Source organism: Carya illinoinensis, chromosome 12 (assembly GCF_018687715.1).
Source record: "Carya illinoinensis cultivar Pawnee chromosome 12, C.illinoinensisPawnee_v1, whole genome shotgun sequence".
Classification (NCBI taxonomy): Eukaryota; Viridiplantae; Streptophyta; class Magnoliopsida; order Fagales; family Juglandaceae; genus Carya; species Carya illinoinensis.
The window spans coordinates 29,598,689-29,622,287 of NC_056763.1; the positions used below are offsets into that span (position 1 = coordinate 29,598,689).

At 34.0% G+C, this 23,599-nt stretch overlaps 2 pseudogenes; both read right to left on the minus strand.

Moving 5' to 3' along the window:
* Positions 1-5,803: 5,803 nt before the first annotated feature.
* LOC122290626 lies at positions 5,804-5,883 on the minus strand (annotated as a pseudogene).
* Positions 5,884-7,267: 1,384 nt separating this feature from the next.
* Positions 7,268-9,770, minus strand: LOC122290532 (annotated as a pseudogene).
* Positions 9,771-23,599: the final 13,829 nt, after the last annotated feature.

Here is a 23,599-nt window from a genome sequence, read left to right on the forward strand (position 1 = left end):
GCAAGCAAGCATCTAGAATGCGGTTCCAACCAATTTCCTAACCTCACTTGGTGGGCTAGAATCGGTTTTCTCTATTAATCACGCAGCGTAGAAGAAGTCGTAGAAGGCACCAAACAGCAACTTATTAATTGCCCAAACAACCAAAATAATTTGATCTTTATTAAACTCTCAGCAATAAAAGTTCAATTACAAACGACGGATTGAGCAATTTGATTTTGAGATAAATCATATGGACAAATTTCATATTTAGGTAAATATGGACACAGCCCTTATGTTATATATATTTGACTTTGGACTAAATTGTGTGTGTGTGTGTGTTTTTTTTTTTTAGAATTAACACGTTGTGATTTCAATTATTTAGATATTATAATTAAGTTCTCCCGACAGTTTTTTCATCCATCAATATTAATGAAAAACACGTGGCCCAATTACAAATTGTCACATGTTCATCTTTCTTAATGTTCTCCTTTTCCCGTCTTAATCTCAACAACTTCATTCTTTTTTTTTATATATATAATAACATCAAATTGCATTCATACTGTAACAAGTACAAAAGAACATAAGAAATGAGCATAGCATTTACATAGTGGCCTCTAAAATAACACAATTATAAAAAATTCTAGGACATTCATGTTACTATTGAACAATATCGTCCACAAAATAAGCATGTCGTGCAAAGAGGTGAGCTGCCTCATTCCATTGTCTACCCACATGAATCACCTCAACCTCTTCAAATAAACTTTCAGCTTTGTCCCTTTCAACAAATAAATTCACCTCTGTATAATAACCAGACTTACAGTATAATAATCATTTTTAGTACCTTGCCAAACCAGACTCAACGACTTCATTTTGGTGTTGTATTCAAGGCTTCAAGAATGCAATTTTTCTCACCTACGCCAATTAGAATAGCCTCTACGGTACGATATTTCCTTCAACATAAATATGATGCATCCCTAAACAAATTGCTTGATGAACGAAAATGGGTGCACGCCAATTACAAAAGTGACGGTTTTCAGTTTATTTTCATATTAAATCTGTTTATATATAGCATGGCCATGGAATAATACTTCTGAAAGCAGTTTGTTATAGAGAGGCCCAAATAGCACGTCGAAAGCCACAGGTTCAAATTAGAAGCAGCATCGATCTCAAAATGGCAACCATGGCTGCACCTTCTTGGGCCCAGCACCTCGCATAGCCCACTCTGCATTCTCAAATGTCCATATATCCCTTCTCATGTACGGGGGCGAAACCAAGAAATTGAATTGCGGCGGCCGGGCAAAATTATTACAATATTTTTTGGGGGCAAAGTCTATTTTTATAAATTAGTTTACTTCAAGTAAAATTAAAAAGAAAGTTAAAACTTTTGCAACCTTTTCAAAATTTATGGGGCAGGTGAAGATTAGAAATGATATTTGTAATTATGAGTATATAAATATCGCGTAATCATTTTTAAAAAAATGAATAAATGTAGAATCCGCATTAAAAGAAAATTATTTTTTTTAACAGTTGACTCCACTCTTTTTTAAAATAACTACATGTCACTTGCACACTTTACAACTGTATGTAACATTACTCGATCAAGATTATGAGGGGTAATACTTGGTTCCGCCCATGCTCATGTCCAACCTGTGCTTTTAGCACTTTTTCAATATTAAAAGGCGCACCTATTTGGCATTACCAATATATTGAGTGTTCTAAGTAGAATGAGCCGTATGTGCTATTAATTAAGTTTTAACCCTTTCAAAGGTTTTGTAATTCGATGGTTTTAAAACCGGTAGGTAATATTACTTATATACAAGTTTTTCATTCACCCTACCTTATCTACCTGATCTCCACAATTAAAGATGGAATGACTTAACATAGAAGGGAGGGTCACATAAGTGAAAGATATAATAAAAGTGTTCTGGCCTCAATGCCAAAACTATTCCTCTGTTGCTATATTTATATATATCTTGAATTGATAAGATTACATGAGTTTTGAAATACAAAAAATACAAGAAGTGCGGAAGGAAGATAAGAAGGAAGAAACAGAATAAATATAATACAATGGATAAGATCAAGTGCCAGCTGAGATGATTGTTGCAGATTTTGAATTTGGTGATGAAGAATATGTTTCAGAGATCTTTACAGAAGTGGATTTAATCTTCTAGTTAACATCCTCCCGCAAACTAAAGGGGGGTAGGCACACCTGCAGCTTGTTTCTGAGTTCACAAAATCGAACTGTACTTAAACCTTTGGTAAATACATTAGCTATTTGATCTTGGGGCAAGTAAACTGGAGAGCAATATCTTTATTAACAACTTTCTCACGAATGAAATGAAAATCCACTTCAATGTGCTTGGTCCGAGCATAAAATACCGGATTGGAGGCTAAGGCCAAGGCACCGATGTTATCACACCAAATTGTGGGAGGAGTAGAGAGAGATATACACAATTCTTTGAGAAGCATTCGGACCCAATATATTTCTACAGTGGTGATGGCTAAGGCACGATATTCAGCTTCAGTACTGGATTGTGCCACAACATTTTGTTTCTTAGCAGTCCAAGACACCAAACAAGAACCAAGAAATACACCATAACCAGTAGTAGACCTGCGATCATCAGGATTCCCAGCCTAATCGGAATCACAATAAGCTTGAAGAGTGATTGAACCTTTCGGATACCATAGACCATGATCAATGGTCCCTTTGAGATAGCAAAGAACCCGCTTAGCTGCAGACCAGTGAGAGGAACTTGGGCAATGCATATGTTGGCAAAGCTAGTTGACAGAGAAGGCAATACTAGGACGAGTCAAAGTGCAATATTGTAAAGCACCTATAGTTTGTCGATACTCAATAATTTGGGCTGGTGTTAGAGGTTCTCCATCATGTGCAAAAAGTTTAAGACCCAGAGAACATGGAGAAGGATAAGGTTTAGCTCCAATCATCTTAGTACGATGTAGAATATCTCCAATATATTTGGACTGCCTAAGATGAAGCCCAGTAGAATCCCGATGAGCTTGAATACCAAGAAAAAAAATTTAAGGAACCCAAGTCCTTCTTTTGAATTCAGTTTGCAACTTGTCAATGAGAGAGAAGATGAGAGACTGGTGTGTGCCTATCACAAGTATGTCATCAACATAGATAAGAAAGAACAAATGAATGTTGCCTTGATGATAAACAAATAGTGAAGAGGTAAAGCCAAACTCAAGAAGAGATTGAGATAGTCACAAAAACCAAGCCCTTGGGGCTTGTTTAAGACCATACAAGGACTTTTGGAGCTTGCAAACATAAGAAGGAAAATCTGGATGAACAAAACCTTGAGGCTGCTTCATATATACCTCCTCTTGTAAAACTCCATGTAAAAAGGCATTAGAGACATCCAATTGACGTATACTCCAATCAAAATGAACAGCAAGAGTAAGAATAATCCGAATGGTAGAAGGTTTAATAACAGGACTAAAAGTCTCGATAAAATCTATACCACATTCTTGCTCAAATCCTGTGGCCACTAATCTGGCCTTAAGTCGATCAACTGCACCAGTAGAGGTTTGTTTAACCTTGTACACCCATTTATTGTCAATCACATTGTGATGCAATGGCCTGGGACAGAGAGTCCAAGTTTGATTTGCAATTAAGGCATCATATTCCTCTTGCATAGTTGTACGCCATTCAGGAAGCAATGCAGCTTGCTTGTAAGAACAAGGTTCAAGTGGCATTTTAAGGCTAGTTAGAGCTTTAAGAGGATGTTTAGTGGAATAGAAAGCTTGATGCTCTGAAAAATCATGAGGTTTGAGGTGTCCTGTTTGGGAACGAGTGGTCATAGGATGAGTTCTAAGAGGATTGGAATGAGGTATTATAGATGAAGAGGTATTTGATAAGAGAGGATCACTAGGCACGGTCAAGGGAAGTGATTGTGTTGGAGTAGAAGAGGGTGAGTGTTCAGAAGAAGATAAAATAGGAGAAGTAGAGTTGGATTTAGGAAAATGAGCAGGTGAAGGAGATTGACTATGTGGTGGTGACATGGAGGGAGGTTCAAGATAAGATTGAGAGGGATTTGAAACAATAGGATTGCTAAGAGATAAACCAGAATCAATATTTGTTAGAGATAAACCATAATCAATATTTGAAGGAAAAGAAAAAGAGAAAGAATTACCCTTAGAGGAGGCCACTGCGGAAGGGTGTGAGGATTGCAAGCCTTTCTTTGCAGGGAACGTATGCTCATAAAAAACCACATGCCTGGAAATAAAAATCTTATGGGAGATAGGATCTAAACACCGATAACCACATTGATTTGAACTATAACCAAGGAAGATACATCTCTTCGTACGAAACATAAGTTTATGGAGGCATATGGGCGCAAAAAAGGATAACAAGCACATCCGAAAGTTCAAAGAAATGTATAATCTGGATGAGTACCAAACAGTTTGAAAAAAGGTGTTTCATTGTTAAGAACCTAGGTAGGCAAACAATTGATGATGTATATGGTTGTTAAGAAGGCACCAACCCAGTACATAGTAGGTAAATGAGATTGGGCCAGTAAAGATAATCACATTTCAGTTATGTGTCTGTGTTTTCTCTCAGCAATTCCATTTTGCTGAGGAGTGTGAGGACATATTACGCGATGGCTAATTCCATAGGTTTCAAGGAAAGATTGAAATTGTTTAGACATGTATTCCCTATCTTCATCAGTTTGGAATTGTTTTATCTTACAGGAGAATTGATTTTCAATGAGAACTTTGAATTTAATCAAACATACATAGACATCAGATTTATTTTCGAGTTGATAGAGCCAAAAAAAAAAGGAGAAAAATCATCAATAAAGATAACATAGTAACGACAACCATTAAGAGAGTTAGTTGAATAAGACCAAACGTCTGAATGTATGAGTTCCAAAGGAGAACTTGTTATTCGAGTAGAATTTAAAAAGGGAAGTTGTTTGCCTTTACCAAGTTGGCACGGCTCACAAACTTCAGATTTATTCAAGGAATCGACATATGGTAGAGAATGTTTATACAACAAGTGAGTTACAACTGAATTTGAAGCATGTCCTAATCTAGAATGCCAAACTGAAACAGAAGCTTTGGCCCCTACAACTGCTGCCATAGCAAGTGGTTTATTGAGAACTAACGACCGCAAAGCAATAGGATAGAGTCCACCACTACTCCGTCCTTCCAGCAGTGTCTGCCCCGTGTGGTTGTCCTTGACAAAATAATGAGTTCTAGTTAGAATAAAGAAACAATGATTCTCAAAACAAAATTGATTAATGGATAGTAAATTTGCATATGCTTGAGGACAATGAAGAACATGATTGAGTTTAAGTTTTGAAGTGGGAGTATGGAGAGTCATTGAACCAGTGTTTTTGATATGCAAACAATGTCCATTACCAACAGCAACATGCTCCTGACCAGTGTACGGTTGTTGAAAAGTTAGCTACTCAAGATTGGTTGTGATGTGCTGATTGGCACCACTGTCAGCAAACCAAGGTTCATCTGAAGTCTGAAGAGCATTGGTTTGAGCAACCATAGCTGCCAACTATGATGGAGGGTGGCGACCTTGATAGGCATAGTCCATGCAGTGAAAACAATCAAGAGCCTTGTGGTTTGATTTGCCACAGATCTGGCAAGGACGTGAGCCTTGTGGTTTGATTTGCCATGTGATTTGCCACAGACCTTGATAGGCATAGTCCATGCAGTGAAAACAATCAAGGCAAAATTGTTGGTTTCAAGTGGTATGGAATGCAGCTGGTTTTCTAAGAGTAATTCACAGGACAGCAGTTCAGCTTGAAAATCTTCGAAGGAAAGAGGCTTCTCTCAGGTAGAAAGTGATAGAGAAGTAACAAAAGGGTGATAAGAATGGTTCAAACCATTGACAATATAAGAAATTAAATCATCATCATCAATAGGCTTACCAACAGTGCCCACCTATGCTGCTAGTTGCTTTGCAGAATCAAGATAAGGTGCACACTTCATGGAACCTTGATGCAGGGTTTGAAGAAGTCTCTTTAAATGGTTGATGCGAGATTTGAATGGAGAAGTAAATTTGTTGGCCAAGACAAGCCAAGCAGGTCGGGCAGAGGTAATACCATACACAGAAGGTGCTACCTTATCAGAGAGGGTGGCATTAATCCATCCTAAAACAAATTGATCCTTTCATTCCAGATAATGTATTCTAGATTCAGAGTAGTAGTTGGTTTCCCTTGGTCATCAGTGAGAAACTGGAAAGGGCACGATTGAGAACCATCCACGAAGCCCATTAAGTCATGGCTCTTAAGAACCGGGACAAGTTGAGACAACCACATCAGATAATTAGTCTCATCCAAGTTAGCCGAACCAAGCTGACTAAGATTGGGAGCAACAAAAGGTAGAGGATGAGGCAGCCATTGAAAAGAAAAGAAAAAAAAAAGGATCGATAGATGCGTGAGCAAAGTGGCTGTGATACCATGAAAGATATAATAAAAGTGTTCTGGCCTCAATGCCAAAACTATTCCTCAGTTTCTATATTTATATATATCTTGAATTGATAAGATTACATGAGTTTTGAAATACAAAAAATACAAGAAGTGTGAAAGGAAGATAAGAAGGAAGAAACAGAATAAATATAATACAATGGATAAGATCAAGTGCCAACTGAGATGATTGTTGCAGATTTTGAATTTGGTGATGAAGAACCTGTTTCAGAGACCTTTACGGAAGTGGATTTAATCTTTTGGTTAACAATAAGATCATATGTAAAAGGAAAATAATTTGTTCAGGTATAAGGCGTACAAGTCTTGTGTAGTATATTTCTAAAGTAAAGGATCTCGCTATAAAAAAATGATCTTTTTTTTTATAACTTCTACATGTCTGGTGAGTCTGCTTTATTTTCTTTGAATTAATTGTATGACAATTGCACGTCTTCAACTTGAATTCGACATTACTTTTAAATCCGGCCATCATGGACAAGGCATGTTAAATTGGTCAGTTAATTTTCTCACTTTCTTTAATGATCTTTTCCAACTACTTGAAATGATAACTCATTGTTTACTTGGATCAGATTCCTATGTATTTTGAAGAACAAATTACGCAAATTGCATTTGGGACAGCATCATGGGACTAAAACCTTTTGTCAAATAAGGGACAACAACATATGATTATATTATGACTTTAAATTTATAAGATTTTATTACATTGATACATCATGCAGTATGATGGTTTATTGGAGCTTTGTTATTTAAGGAAGCAATACATGAGATCAGATTATAGATATATTCTCATCCCAAGAGCTTTGAATTAACAGAGTCATATTTAATTATAGCAATAACGGATCAATAAGCAATGAAGTGACACCCTCTATCAATACTCCTCCAAGATGTGTGTACGCATCTTCATTCTTGTAAAGAAAATCCATTACACGTGCAAGATTGAGAATCCACACAAGGAGAGGGGTTGGCACTTGGGTAGGTTTAAGGAACTCCTCGTTCATATCTTTCCATGCATTCACAATCTGCCTCTGAAATTCTTCATGTGCCTCTTGCTTTGACACACCATGCTGCTTCATATAGCATTCACTGCCAGAGACAATGTGGCCTCTCTCTTGCTCAAGCTAGAAAAAAAAAAATCATGTCATCTCAAAACTTATTGGTTTTGTTTAATTGGAAACGGGGAGACATGAAGTCTATTAATTATAAGTACATCATTTGAAACAATATCATCCATAAGCCCGTTTATGATTTCTGCTGCTTTAACCATCTTAGGGTGACTGAAGACCCAATCGAAGGCTTCCTTTGTGACAATATCTTCCATGCCAACAAAAGATAAGGTTGTGAGTGCGGAGTAACCACATGATACAAGTGCGTTATTCATATACTCCTCGAACGTGGGTACATATTTTTCGTTAAGCCATTTGGCTTCAACAAAGTAGGACTGAACTTGCTTCTTCATCTAGATATAACATTAAAACAAACAAAATTATTTAAATCCCATTTTAATTGAAAAAGGATTTGGCCAAAGTGAATTAATTGATAGTGTCAAAATTATATATGTATACCGCTTCCTTTGCATAGTTAACGCGGTAGAGTCTTCCTTCCTTGGACATCTCTTCTTCAATTTCTTCATAGACATCCAAGAGTGCTTTATAGATCAATTTCATGTACTGCGGGAGTTGATCAATGCAGTTGATATCCCACCTGAAAATATTTGTAAAAAACAATCAACAATATTATATCTTGACTTCAACCCTAGAAAATTGAAGATACATGACTCGTTCCTTTGCAAGTGCCTAACCTTTTAACTGTGTCTGTAAAGAGCTCGAGTTCTTCAAATGTACCATAGGCATCAAATGCATCATCTATGATCAATATCATGCAAATTGTTTTGGTATTTTCCTAGCAAGAGTGTATTGGGGTTCAAAATACACTCCTAAAATCCAACAGTACAACTCCACCACTCTATCTCGGGCAAACGATAACTCTGTCGAGATGTTTAAACCTTTCCACCACCTAAGCATGCAAAAAAATCAGCGAAAATCTACTCCTAAGTTCTTGCATGCCTAGAAGTACAAGATTAACACCAACTTTATGGAGTGTGATAAGTAAGATGAACTTGACTACCATGAGAGATAGACAAGTTCCTTTTGGTGTTGTCTTTGCAGTATGTTAAAATCTAACTTAGCGAAGCTCAACAAAACCTCATTAAATGAACCACTTTCTTGGTAGATAGACAAGTAATGTCTCGCCTCTAACCGTGGCAAGCACTTTCGAAGGGGTCGTTGTAAGGCACGACTTACTTGTACAGCAATGGAAGGATTTGAATCTGCAGTCACCATCGACTCAAGGCAAGCGGTTGTAAAATCGAGTGCCTCATCAAGTATATCTTCTCCATGCACCCTCATATGTGAAGCTTCATACAAGCATAAAATGCCTCACACATCGTCAATAAGTGACTCCCTGAATTTCCCCTTGCTGTCCTTGAATTTGTTGAAAACATCTGCACACGTTACCACCCAACACATGATGTGACCCATTTGCATGTAGATTGTATGATAACAACGAGGTCAATGCATGCATACAAACTTCAGCATAAGTACTCATGTATGAGTTTGCACTTTGCAATTGTAGTTGAATTTCCTAAATAGTTATACAATTTATAGAGATAAGTTGTTGATGAGTATGATGAACTTAAGCATAATTAAAAAAAAAAAAAAGGACTAACCGCTTGGAATGTTATAACCTTGCTGCCTTAGTAATCGAAAAAGGAGAGCAACGGTGTAAAGGCCATGACCAGAGATTTCTAGTTCATCTTCATTGTAATGATAATACTTGTAAATTTGTTGTAATACAGAGTCAATCTCACTTTCAAAATGTTAAGATACGTCTAAGCGTTGTATCGTATCAATCAACTCAAGCTTTTGTGATGGTTTATCGATGGGAGCCATCAGCATTCTCTGCACTTCTTCCTTCAGCTTTTGGGCTTGCTCCAAGTTCTCATAGGTTTCCTACAAAAGCAAATGAATTTTGTGTTTCAAATCAAGATTTATTTGCATATGTTACTTAATATTATTGTTAACAATAATATAAATATTACTTTAAGACTCTGGTATTTGAATACAGAATTGAGAAATAATAAAAAAAATTATTCTGTAATCTAAAGTATCTTTTGTATATACCAAGGAGTTATTAGCAAAAGATAGGAAACGATCTCCCCATAAGCTAGGACGATAATTTGCTGCTGGACGTTTTACCACAGAATTTGAATTATGGGTTTGTGCAGAAAGTAGTGCTGAAACCGGAAGAGACATTCTGGGAAGTTAAGAGCAGCTCTTTGTGTAGATCAGATGGTGCAGGTTGCTTAATTGTTCTTGATCAAGGGCTGGGCATGTGGTGAATGAAAAAAGTTATGGACATGGTACGTACTTATAGCCGATGATTCAGCTTATAAGGCAGCAGCATGCATGTGAGTTATTAATTAACAATTTAACGTGATAACAAAACTACCTCAAACTGTATATACGTACGTTTGATTCATGCACAATTCATGTTTCAAGTAAGTGGACCACAGGTCCACATGCATGCATAGCCGCACACAGGGTATGGACCTCTAGATAGCTAGCTTTCCCATATGGGTAATCGCTAATGGCTCCCCCGATCTCAAGATTAAGAGCCTACGACATTAAAGCAAACTCGAAACTATATACGAATTATTGTAGTCAAGGGCATAATCGTCCGATTCCTGACGCCATAAGGAATTAATGGACACTATTTTTATGCTAGTTTCTAAAAGAAGTAATCAAAAGTACAATTGAGATTCCCCCCTTTTGTCGTTGAGAAAAAAATATCACGATTGAAATCCCATTACAATTATTATTATTTAAAAAAAAAAAAAACCATTATTCTAAACATGATAAGATCTCATATATCACTTATAGAACTTACGCTTAGTACGGATATCATAAACCAATTTATAAGAGAGGGTTATCTCACTTATCTGTTACTTAATAAACTTTTTTTTTTTTCTTTTTGGCTACTCTAAGGCTTCATTTATTTTCACAGATGAGATAAGATAAATTGAGATAAAAATTAAAAGTTAAATAAAATAATATTAGAATATATTTTTTTAATATTATTTTTATTTTAAAATTTAAAAAAATTAAATTATTTATTTTATTTTATGTAAAAATTTAAAAAAAATTATAAAACTGAGATGAGATAAGAAGTTTTGTACAAGCGAACAACAAGGACTAATTTGTTATAAAAACAAATCCCAAGGAGTTGCATAGGAGTATTTCCAAAATAAAATAATACCAATAAACAATTTATTTTTTTTCAAACTTCATCTAAAATTACGTATTAAAGTTTAGATCACAAATATACTCGATTATACCCGGTCAAACCCATGCATTTTTATCATTTATTTTCCAAAAAAAAGGATAAGTATGTGTATGTGTGTGTGTATATATATATATATATATTTGTCAATATAAGAGACCATCTTTGGGTATATTTAAAGTTTCAATCCAGAAAATTCTTAGAATTAGGGGTGTAAGCCGGTCGGTCCAGATAGGAAAAACCAACCGAACTAACCCATTTAGACTGGACCAAACTCTAGACCAGTTGATCTCAATCCCAAAAATTACGGACTGGAACCATTCGATCCAGTCCCTTGGTCTATAAATTTTAGACCGGACTAGACCGAACTTCTATATATATTTTTAAAATATTTTTAATAATTTAATATATTTTTTATATAATAATTATATAAGTTAATTATATAATTTTCATCTAATTTATTATCATTGACCATATAAAATATTTTTTTTAATGAGTTAGTTATGTAATCTACATTATTAACTTATTTGAAAAAGAAGAAGAAGAAATAATAATAATAATAATTGGATCAGTCCGGTCCCTATGAATGTTCGATCCGGTCTGGTTCGGGAGTTGATGGACCGATCAAATCATTTTTTAAGATGTACATGAGGTAGGGTGGCAAGACAATCAGTCCAAACAAGAAAAATTGACCGAAGTGAATGGTTTGGTCTGGATTGAATCAAACCGAATCGATAGTCTTATTAGTCGGTTTTGGGATGTAGTTTTTCTGAACTTGACCATACCAAGACTGACCGAATGTAGATATATATATTTAGAATATTATATATATGTATAACATATTATTTTATATAATAGTTGTTTAAGTTAATTATGTAATTTTCATCCAAGGGGTTACTATTAATCAAATATACAATGAAATTATTTAATCTTATTAAAGATATATAAAATGTTAAGGAAATCTCTTAATTTTAATTTTACTAATTTAATAAATTTTTTGTATTAATCTTTCTATCAAAAAAGAAAAAAGAGAAAAAAATGTTCGTACACCAAATTGGACCAAATTGACCGACTAAACTGATAGTTAACGGTCTGGTCCGGCAAAAATAAGGGATCAAATATTTAGTCCATAACCCTCCAGAGATTAAACCAGACTGATTACACCCCTAACTAGAGGTGGACATACATTTTTCCTTCCAAAAAGAGAAACAAAATAAATATCAATAACATGAGCAGCTGAAATTGTAGTAGGGAACGAAAAAAGGCTCATCACTTATACACAATTCATGCCAAAAAAATACCTAATTAATTTCAGATAAGTAATTATATATACAGCTAAAAAATGACAAAGGCCTTTAGATGATGAGAAAATACAATTTCTTTAATAATAATATGATCACCTTGGCACGTTGAAAGAGACGGTGGCTCTGTTGGGGCTCCCGTTGGTGTATTTTGTAATTTTTTTTAATTTTTTTTATATATATTTTTTAACACTTTTAAATATTTATTTAAAAAAATAAAAAATTCACAATATTATTAAAAAATATTTTCTTAATCACTAAATAAAAAAATTAAAAATTAAAAATCTCAACGGTAGCCTCCAACAAGAGCCCCCAACTAAAAGAGTCATTTTCTTTCAAGAAAAGTACTATATGTATGTAGCATAATTAACTCTCTTAATTATGTTTCTAATTTTTTTTTTTTGTTAAAAAAGACAAACCTAATTAATAGGTATGTCCTCAGCTAGTCCATACATATTTTTAAGCAGTCTAGTTTGGTCCCAACCAGCTGTATAGTTTTGACTTTGAGAAAGAAAATCGATAATGACACTTTATTAAAAAATAATTTCAACTTTTGTCTAACTATCCCTCTCTATAAATAAAGTGATAAAATGGTTGTTAATTAATTATAAGTTTATTATTTTTCCAAATTATATTATTTTTTTTGACATATTCAAAATTATATTATTAAGTTGATGCGTAAACTTTTAAAATTTAAATTTTATAAATCAAATCTTACAATTTAAGTTATGTAAATGATATGCTCGACACACTAACTCAATAATATTATAATAGATAACTTTTTGAAAATGAAAAATGATATAATAACAACTATCTCATCTCATCTCAACATCTAAACACCATTCAAAAATAAATATTTTTTAATTTCAAATTTTTAAATTTTCAACTTTTTTATCTAATTATTACAATTTTTCTAAACTTTCAAACAAAATATAAAAAATAATTTACCTTTTTTAAATCTTAAAACAAAAATTATATTAAAAAAATTATATTCTAACTATTTTTTAATTTTACAATTTTTTATTCAACTTTCTCTCTCTTATTTTCTAGAATCCTATAAAGATTTTAATTTAAATCATTTCACTATTATTCATAAATTATCTCACTATTATTCATATATTTATCATTTTATCTTATCTATATAACCAAACAAAGCCTAAGAATTAAAAAATAATTCTTCCATGTACTTTGAACCGTTGTTAAGACAATATTTTTTAATTAAAGTGAATCTTTTTTTAATATAAAATTGTAGCCAGTTGTAGAGTTGTTTGAAAAATGGGAAATGATATTCCTCACAAGAAAGAAGTCACTGATTTCTATATTATTTTATTTCTATTTAAATATTTAGAAAATGTTTTTAAATGAATTTATAAATCTTTTTAAATGTTTGAAATAATTTAAAAAATACAAAATAAAAAAATACATTCCACTTCTCGGTGGAGTTCTCGAAGTGACTCTCGATAGTTATAGCACCACCCTTGGAAAATATACCACCACTCCGTACCCAAACAACTTAATCAACCGACGCACAACTAACCCTGTCAATTAAGCAAGCAAGCATCTAGAATGCGATCCCAACCAATATTAATGAAAAACATGTGGCCCAATAACGAAATGTCAACTGTTCATCTTTCTTAATACTCTTTTTCCCCTCTTTGTTATTAGTTGCGATTCTTAATTTCAATGACTTCATTTTTTTTTTTTTAATAATATCAAATTGCATTCATACTGTAACAAGTACATAGGAACATAATACCTGAGCATAGCATTTACATAACGGCATTTAAAATAGAGGAATTCTACACAACCTTCCAATGCTCTATATTTCACTTTTTTTTTATTTTTTAATATTTTTTTTTTGAATTTATTCTTTTTAAATTAATTTAATTCTTTTATTCATTATTTATATATTAAATATTTGATAAAAGATAAAATAATAAAAATTAAAAAAAAATGTAGAATGTGAAGTGTTGGAAGATTGTGAAGATTTTTTCTTAAAAATAACACGATTATAAAAAAAAAATCTTGGACATCCGTGTCACCATTAAACAATATTGTCCACAAAATAAACATGTCGTGCAAGAAGATGAGCCACCTCATTCCCTTGTCTATCCACATGAATCATCTCAACCTCTTCAAATCAACTCAAAGTACTTTAATATCTACAATCACAGCTCATTGTCTAGATAAATTGTGATCCTGAGAACAAATCATTTCAATTGTTGAAATAGAGTTAAGCCATACCCAAATACCATATGAGTTGTAACCCTTGAAGTGCAGCCAAAGATTCAATGTCATCAACTTCAAAGGTGCCCCTGTTCCTTTCTACTTGAAACCAACAAAACTGAACATTGAGAATCTCGTAAAATAACCCCTACACCAGCTTCTCCCAAATTCTTGGATAAGGATCCATATTCTGCTTTATAGAAAGACTTTCCTTATAAGCCCTCAATCCAAAATTCTTCACCTTGTTTGGCAAATTTAGATTCCAAAACTTCCTCTAAAATAATTTCCACTCAGCAATACATAATTTTCAGGTTTGTCATTTTCAATAAATAAATTCACCATTATATGATAACCAGACTTAACAGTATAATAACCAATTTTAGTACCTTGCCAAACCAGACTCAGCGATTTCATTTTGGTGTTGTATTCAAGGCTTCAAGAATGCAAATTTTCTCACGTACGCCAATTTGAATAGTCTCTACAGTACGATGTTTCCTTCATCATAAAATATGATACATCCCTAAACAAATTGGTTGATGAACTAAAATGGGTGCATGCCAATTACAAAAGTGACTGTTTTCAATTTATTTTCATGTTAAATCTGTTTTTTTTTTTTAATATTAAGAAAAGAAGTCACGTGTCTATGAGTGACTCATTCCTAATTTTATTAAAAAAAAAATCCTCACTTATGGGGGAGAAAAACCGTGATAACAATCAAGACACGAGGAATTTACAAATAGATAATAAAATCATCTCAAACATCAACACCAAAAAAAAAAAAAAAGAAAAAGAAAAACAGCACACATACTTTTTTTTAACAGAATAAAGATACGTAGCCCCCATAAACAAAATCATTTACAATTTTTTCGAATATAGGGAACCCCCCCCCCCCCCCCCACCAACAGTTATGAAACCAAGTACCATATATCATTTGAACCATTTGCACCTCTTCGAGCCTAACCACCTGCCACTGCATTAGTCTCTCTATAAAAATGAGAGAAAGAGACCCAAAGCCCAACTAACCTTCTTTATATATCCTCCCAATAATCCTTCATATACCAAATGCCACATATTTTCTACTGTAACCATTTTATCACTAGCATAGAATCTAGTTCAATCTCAACATTTCTCAAACCCATCATACATACATATATGAGACCGTGCAATACACTCATTACTTCAGCATAATTATTAGTGCTATGACATGTAAATGTTGCAAAAGCACATAAAAAGTACCCTCTAGAATTTTCGAGTTGATCGGTTTGGCAATTTTTGGGCGAGATTGGTTGGTGATTTTTGGGTTGCCATATTGAGTGCGTTTGGGGTTTGCATGGCAACCACCGGTGGCACCTAGGCCACGTCAGTTGTGGCTTCCCATTAGAGGTCCTTCGCAGATATATTGGTCTTAGAATCACCGCATAGGTGGTAGAGTCTTTTTGGCCTCAGAAAATGCTTGAGGGGAAGGTTTGCATAATATTTTCTAAGCATGAGATTGATAAATCTGCGTTGCTGTTCCAAATCCCGTTGATGTTGAAATTCTTACATCAAATGCCATCTTTGGATTCTATTCGTTCGTTTATCAAAAGTACATGGGGCTTGCGTCACCAACCTATTGTTTCGTGGATGAGAAGGCCCAGAAATGTATTTATTCGTTTGACGACAGGAGAGGATTTTGTAAAAGCCTTTGCTAGAGAATCATGTGGGATTGATGGGATTTAATATAGACCTTTTCATTGGACCACGGAACACGGATTGCTAGAGAAGCATGGAATAATATTTCTGAAATCAAAGTTTGTCATAGAGAGGCCCAAAAATCACGTTGAAAGCCATAGGTTCAAATTAGAAGCAGCATCGATCTCAAAATGGCAACCATGGCTGCGCTCCTTCTTGGGCCAGCACCTCTCACGGCCCACTCTGCACTCCATGTATATCCCTTCTCATATCCAGGGGCGAAACCCATAAATTGAATTGTGGAGGCCGGCCAAAATTATAACAATAGTTTTTTGGGGGCAAAGTATATTTTTATAAATTAGTTTACTTTAAGTAAAATTCAAATTTAAAACTTTGTGGGGCCGAGATTCCCCAAAGCAATAATACATGGTTCCGCCCATGCATGCTAATGTCCTACTCGTTCAATGTTTTAAGGCGCGTCCTGCTTGTTAATATTAATATACGAGAAATAATAATTATAATAATAAGTGTATAAATATCGTATAATTATTTTTAAAAAAATTTATATAAATTATATTATAATAATAATAACAATTGTATAATATTTATATACTCTTTAACTATATATAATATTACTCAATTAGTCTAAATCTTAATTTGCATTGATTCTTTTTCTCTTATCTATCTTTCCGCATGTTCTATTCCCTTGGATTTATTTATTTATTAACTGATCATGTATTAGTCATCATTAAATAAACTGCAAAGCTAAGTCCAAACGATTTTGTGAACCCCTTGCGCACGAAACCAGTTGGTTGCCACGGATTTAATTAAAAATTTTTTTACGTATAAGTAAAGTCGTATACTAATCTGTGTATTTATATTGATTCATTCATATTTAAAATTTAAATTGATATTATTTTTAATAAAATTTACTTTTTAACCAATCATATTAAATTAATATACATGTAATTTTGCTTGCAATTCAATTTTTTCTTTAATTAAACGTCCCATCCATCAAAGTTCAAAACTTTTGCTTTCTTTCCCGAGCCTTGCCGCATCTCTCTCGTCTTGAAGTTTGACATTACACTCTCTCTAGTCTATCAATGGCGCTGGGAAAGGCAGAGAAGAAGTCGGCCGACAAGAAAGTTCCAGCGAAGAAGAAGCAGAAAGCTAAGAAGAGAATACCCAAGGAAGGCGGCGCCGGCGATCTCAACAGCTTATAAGCGTTTTTGTGATCTACAATTTCTGTTTTTCCAAGTGTTATTGGCTCTGTTTTGTTACTCTAATCTGTAATGTCGGACAAAACCAGTTGGAATTGCTAGTATTGAGAATTATTAAGGATGCTTAGCATATTTATGGAGTGCGAATGGAAATGCATTTGTTTACCAATTGAAAATTGCATTCAACGAATCGAGCACAATTAGAGCCAAACAATAGTGGAGATCTGAAATTTGATGAATATTTTTTAGCAGATGTGTGTCTGATATGATTCTCATCTGGGCGAAACTTGGATTTAATCAAGATTGTGTAAATGCTGGTATGCCAAAAAGACCAGCTCAGCAACTTATGTAACTGTATATTATCTTCCTCACATCAATACAGGAAGCACGAAAGTTGGAGAGACTTGAGTGCAAAACCCGGATTCAGTGTTGGTGGTGAGAGAGACGTGCGGAGACAAGAGAGAGAAATGAAAATTGGTTCGTGAGCGGTGGAGAAAGCTAGAGTTTGTTCGTCGTCTTCTTCGTATTCTCTTTTTCAATTTTTTTTTCCTCCAAATTTTGTTATGGACTCAAGGGCATTTTTTTTTTCAAATTGTACCGCCACGTCAACGAGGGTACACAAGGTGTGCGCTAAATGGATTGACTGCAAAAGATTTGTGTTACATACAAGTAAAGTTACGTATTAATTTACATATCAATATGAATTTTTATTTAAATTTAAATTAATATTATTTTTAATAAAATTTATTTTTTGATTAATCATATTAAATTAATACATATATTAATACATAATTATGCTATAACTAAATTTTTTTAAAATAAATATGTATGTATATAAAGCGGAGAAATGATATTTGTAGTCGTGGTTATGTAAGCGGCATGCAGTCGCTTTGAAAAAAATGAATTAATATGGGACTCACATGAAAAAAAAAACTAACTTTGTAATCGTGGACTCCACTCTTTTTCAAAGCGATTGTGCGGCGTTTGCAATTCCACGACTATATGTAGCATTACTCATATAAAGCGTGTATGATATGAACTTGCGGCCCAACAAAGATATATCGTGTGGCCCATCTGTGACGTGCATGTGGCACACGTTTACAAGAAAAGGACACCCCCAAAAAAAAAAAAAAAAAGAGAACGAAAAAAAAGGTGGTTTAGATGAAACTTAGTAAAACAAGCGTGCTGTCAAAATGAAAAGCAGTTATGCCTGTAGAATAATTATTAAGAAAAAGTCTACCCAACCTCCAGTTTGTGGGTCGCACTCCACACTCCTAACGTGGTGAACCCGGTTCTTCACCTACGTCACGGTTTAGTCGCCCACTTCTATCAGACTTCTCGCACTCGCCTCCCTACTTCTCCCTTTTCTCATGACCAAGACAATGAGCTGACTGCCTCTTCTTCCAAATCTCCAGCACGCAGGCACCCACCCCAGCCAGCACCCCAGCAATAGATAACTCCCCCTCAACCCAACCTCCTTCACGTCTCTCACCCATGAAACCCTAGAAGATTTCTTCCTCACCTCTCACCCCAGCCCCTTTCTTCACTTCTCTCAACCTTGAAACCCTCAATCTCGCTCTCAAACTCCATATGGTGTGTTGAGCTCCTATTGCAAACTCCAGATGTCGAACACCAACGCTCAATCCGTACAAATCTGCCTCCTCACATCACAGTAACACACGTTAGGCATTTTTCCCAAAATAAATTATACCAATTGGAGAGGGTTTTCTTTTATGTGACTATATAGGCTGAGTATCGCTTCTTTTCTCATTTGTTTTTCCAGGTTCTTATGGTTGTTGAAAAAAATGGAAAAATTTGGTGGTGGGTATTGTTGGAGATAGGATTCGTGGTGATTTAGATGTGGAAAATGGAAAAGGTTTACCTTTAGTAAAGTCTATCAATATATAGTCTATAACACACCCTATGGGTTGTTTGGTAGCTAAGAAACCAAAGAAAAATCCTGGTTACTGCAGGATGGAGCATATTAATTTTTTAATAAGTTAAGCCACGATCGAAAGAGGGTTGCTTAGATTATCACCATCATCAATAACATTGTCATTTGCATTTCGTGAATGGAAAATATTTAATTTTAAGGTGGCCTAGATGTCTTCTTCCTTTTGTTGGTTTAGGCAAGAAATGAAGAAAATCTTGGTGACCTGAAACTTAGAGCTTAAAGTATATGTTGAATAGATATAGGAGTTGATGAAAAGTTCACATTTTAGAGGTCGGTGTAATTGTTTGGTCTGAAGAGTTAAACTAATCTTTGGGTGTTTTGTTTGGATGCTTTGGAAGTGATGATATATTTTATCAATTTTGTAAATTAAATTGAATGCCAGCTTTAAAGAGTTTGGTATGATAAGATCTCTACATTTTTCAAGAGTGTTCATGTGTTTGGTATCTTGTAAATGGACTTTAAAACTCTGAGTTGTGACTTTAAAACTCTACATTTTTCGATTATATTCTTTTCATTGCATTCCTATTAATAAGTTTGGTCTATGAACAAGAGGGGAGGTGCTTTTTTGTGGATGTTCAGGTTTCTTATCGATTTATGCAGGAAATGCCAATTTTTTTGGTGCTGATATATTATTGCCTTGAGTATCCAGTTATAGGCAGAAGGATAAATTTTCAACCTTTATGTTTACCTTGTTCTTACCTTCTGGTTGACATTTGGTTCTTTTCCATTTGTTTGAACTTATTTCATTCTTTATATTGTTGGATACTGCTGCATGATCCACAACTGCTCAATTAATTGAGGCAATATAAAAAATTGCCAAACAAAGCAGTGAAATTATTTCAATTTTCAGATTGATTCATCACCCTCCCTTGATAAGAGACTTCATAATTGTTGCAACTTATTTTGAAAATGTTAGATTCTATAGCATATACTGACAAGCAACATGTAGCAAGAATGATTAAGAATGAGGGTTCAATTAATTCCTATTCATGCTAGAATATGAGAAAAAGGGGGAGGGGTGAATGAAAGAAGAATGAGAATATAAAACTCAGATATACAGAATTTTCCTTATTTCGACTACCATGAAATTCTATTTCATTAATTTGTTAAACATATCAATTTAACAAATTCATGCTACCATATATATATAGGATGCCATGGATTCTCTGATGAGGGGAATGACTGTTCTTGTCATAGCACACAAACTTTCAATAGTCAAAAGTGTAGACAGTGTTGCTGTTATATTAGATGGTCAGATAGCTGAAAGCGGCACCCACAAGGAGCTACTCAGCCAGGATGGAATATACATTGCATTAGTAAGGAGACAATTACAAGTCCCAATTACTGCACTGTAGTTTAAAATTGTAGATAAAACTATAGGAAGTAGGAACATTCAAAATAATAGGTGAGGCCAAATTGTTTGAAATTCCAATGTTGGCTTCTCCTACATGTTTGAAATGTAAAGAGATTGTTCGGATCGTAACATGTGTGCTATATGTTGTATGCAAAGAATTATGGCAACTTATTATTGTAAATCCATAGACACCATCACCTATTTACACATGATAGGCGGTTATTTAAATAGTGAAATATTTACAAAGAAATTCCTATATTTAATCGGGTTTGAGATCATTTTCTTATTGAACTAAAATGTGTAAATAACAGATGATTCAATTACATTTATTTCTGGAAATGAGGCAATACAGAAGATAATGCAAACCGGCAAGCCAAACTTACCACCAATTAGTAACACCACTACAGGAATACAATTTTGCAGCAGAAGACTTCTTTCATCATACAACACACACACACACACTCTCTCTCTCTCTCTCTCTCTCTCTCTCTCTCTCTCTCTATATATATATATATATATAGTTTTTTTTGTTTCTTTTTAAACTATGATTTTATTTAATAATTTGCCGAGATAGAGAGATGAATTAGCAACTCCACTAAACCAAATAAAATTACAAGGCACTTGTTGGCTGGTTTTAACTTACAAGTATTGGAATCTAGCACCTACGATTATTGCTCATAAAAAGAAAATTATTGGAGTTCTAGCACCTGAATCATCTTGGTATGGTGGGAGACGTAAAACAGAATGTATTCACTTTCAGCACCCAGTATAAGCAATACATTACAAGAAAAATTACTTTCATCAAATCTGTATTAAGTAATCCAAAACGTGTACAAGAAAAATTACATCCATCAACTCTAACATTCAAAACTACATTCATCAACTCGCAAATAATTCTCCAACTAATCTATAACCCACAATTTGCCTACGCCTTCACATCCATCTATTCTTAAAATCAAAATAATTATACCAAGGTTGGATACAATAATTCTCAAACCACCACAACAGAAAAATACCAAGTTTGGATATAACCTAATGCCAAACAGATTACACTACAAATTCAAACATCTCAAAATTCTTCAACTTCCAATTTGTCAGCTGTAGTAACAGAGTTCCATAAAATATGCATTATCCAGTGAGCATCAATCCTCTCGTTGGAAAGCAGGCCTTTGAACTTCTAGTGTCTTTGCATGTTGAAGCTTCATCATACATGTATCAACAAAGGGAAAAAAGTCATGACAATAATACATATACTAACAACTACGTATATAACTATAGCTACAATCCGCTAAAAAAAAACTCATTTACTAATATATAACACTAATAACTATGCAAATTCACGATGACTGATTTGCACTAAGTTCCAAGTGGCACGTATGACATATAACAATAGAAAATTAAAACTTCGAATTCGGAGAGTAGCCATATTATTCTTTCATATGTATCAATCAAATTCGGTGAGCAGCACATATTTTTCTTTATTCCATATTTGTGATCATTGTTATAATTTCTAATACCTTTTGTATCAATGCTGAATTGGTCTTTAATTTTGTGACAAAAAACCAAAGTAACATTCCAAGAATCTAATACCAAACATATCTAACAAATTTTTATCAAAAAAAAAAAAAGAATTTTCATTCTCACCTGCTCACTTTCACAAAATATAAAAGTACACCCATGAATTTTGGTTATAGAATTATACGGTGCTCTCTATTTTACGCTACACAATATAATTTATCTCCCTTGCTAAGCGTTGAATCATATCTGCAATTTCAAGGGAATGACAAATGAAAATAATCATGTCCTTGGCAACACAAAAATTCATGCTTTTTATTTACTTAAAAGACTAAATCAGCAACTATTAAAAGAAAGATTTCTTCAGACGATGGAACCACACAAACAGGTAAATATGAGCAATAAGTAACTCAAAGGAGCTATATCTGCATTGGACATATATCAAACACCAACACTTTACACAAGTTTAGACAGAAGCATAATACATGCCAAGCACGTCCATATGCAGTAAAAAAAATGTTGAAGATAATTTGTAGTTTTGGATTTCTAGCTTAAATGGTGGAGGCACACCTACATACATACTGCGATGGGCTAAAAAAATATATCGAGGGTTTAGGCAGAGGATATGACAGATAAAGAAATAGAGACTAGGTTTCTATTGGTCCATTGCAAGGCTGAGAGGGTACATCACATTTTCCTCAGCAGAGAAGGAAACACAAGACATGAGAGTTGAAGAACCCACACAATTCAAAAGGATATGTTTGACCTATTCAAGGAAACTGTCAACCACGAAAAAAAAATAACAGAAAAATCTAAATTCATCTTGGAATGAGACCGTGCTTATGAACCGCTGTATTTTCCCCTTCCAACCAGTCCCAGTCAATAAATCTCGCTCATTTTAGATATTATCAACAATCAAAAAAATCAGTCGCATACATATTACGTACAACATCAACAACTCAAAAACTCCACAAAATGCAGATCAAACAAATATCAAATTGTAGATTCATAAACACAAAAACACACAATATGAGTAATGTTAGAAATGGAGAGATGAAACGAAAAGAAAAAAATAAAAATATTTTTCTTTAATTTCTTATCCTTGTAAGACGACAAATGGTGGGTATCGGCAGTTACAATACCAGCGAAAGATTGAACCCGTGCGAACACGATAAAGTTGGAGAAGCCGTACAAAAATGGTTAATCCAAAAGAAAACTTTTCTTACATGGTGCAAGAGTAATGGAGTCACACGATGTGAGTAGATGGTCAGGCCGACAAAAAGAGATCAGCGGAGGGAATTTGGGAGAGAAGAATAAAGAAGTGAAACAGCATGTGGGGTTGAAAATTTGAAATCAACAAGGACAAAAATGCATGTTTTCAGATTTGAAAAAAGACAAAAAAAAAAGTCAGGTTAAGCTACAGGAGGAAGTTGTACAGAAGAACTCAATAATTAATGCTTAGTCAATCTTTCGAATAATGATGCGACTCACCACTATATCAAGGTTCGGTTCAGGTGACATGGCCTTATTGAAATTAACATCAGATATTTCCAAGTAGGGTGGTTGTTTCTTAAATA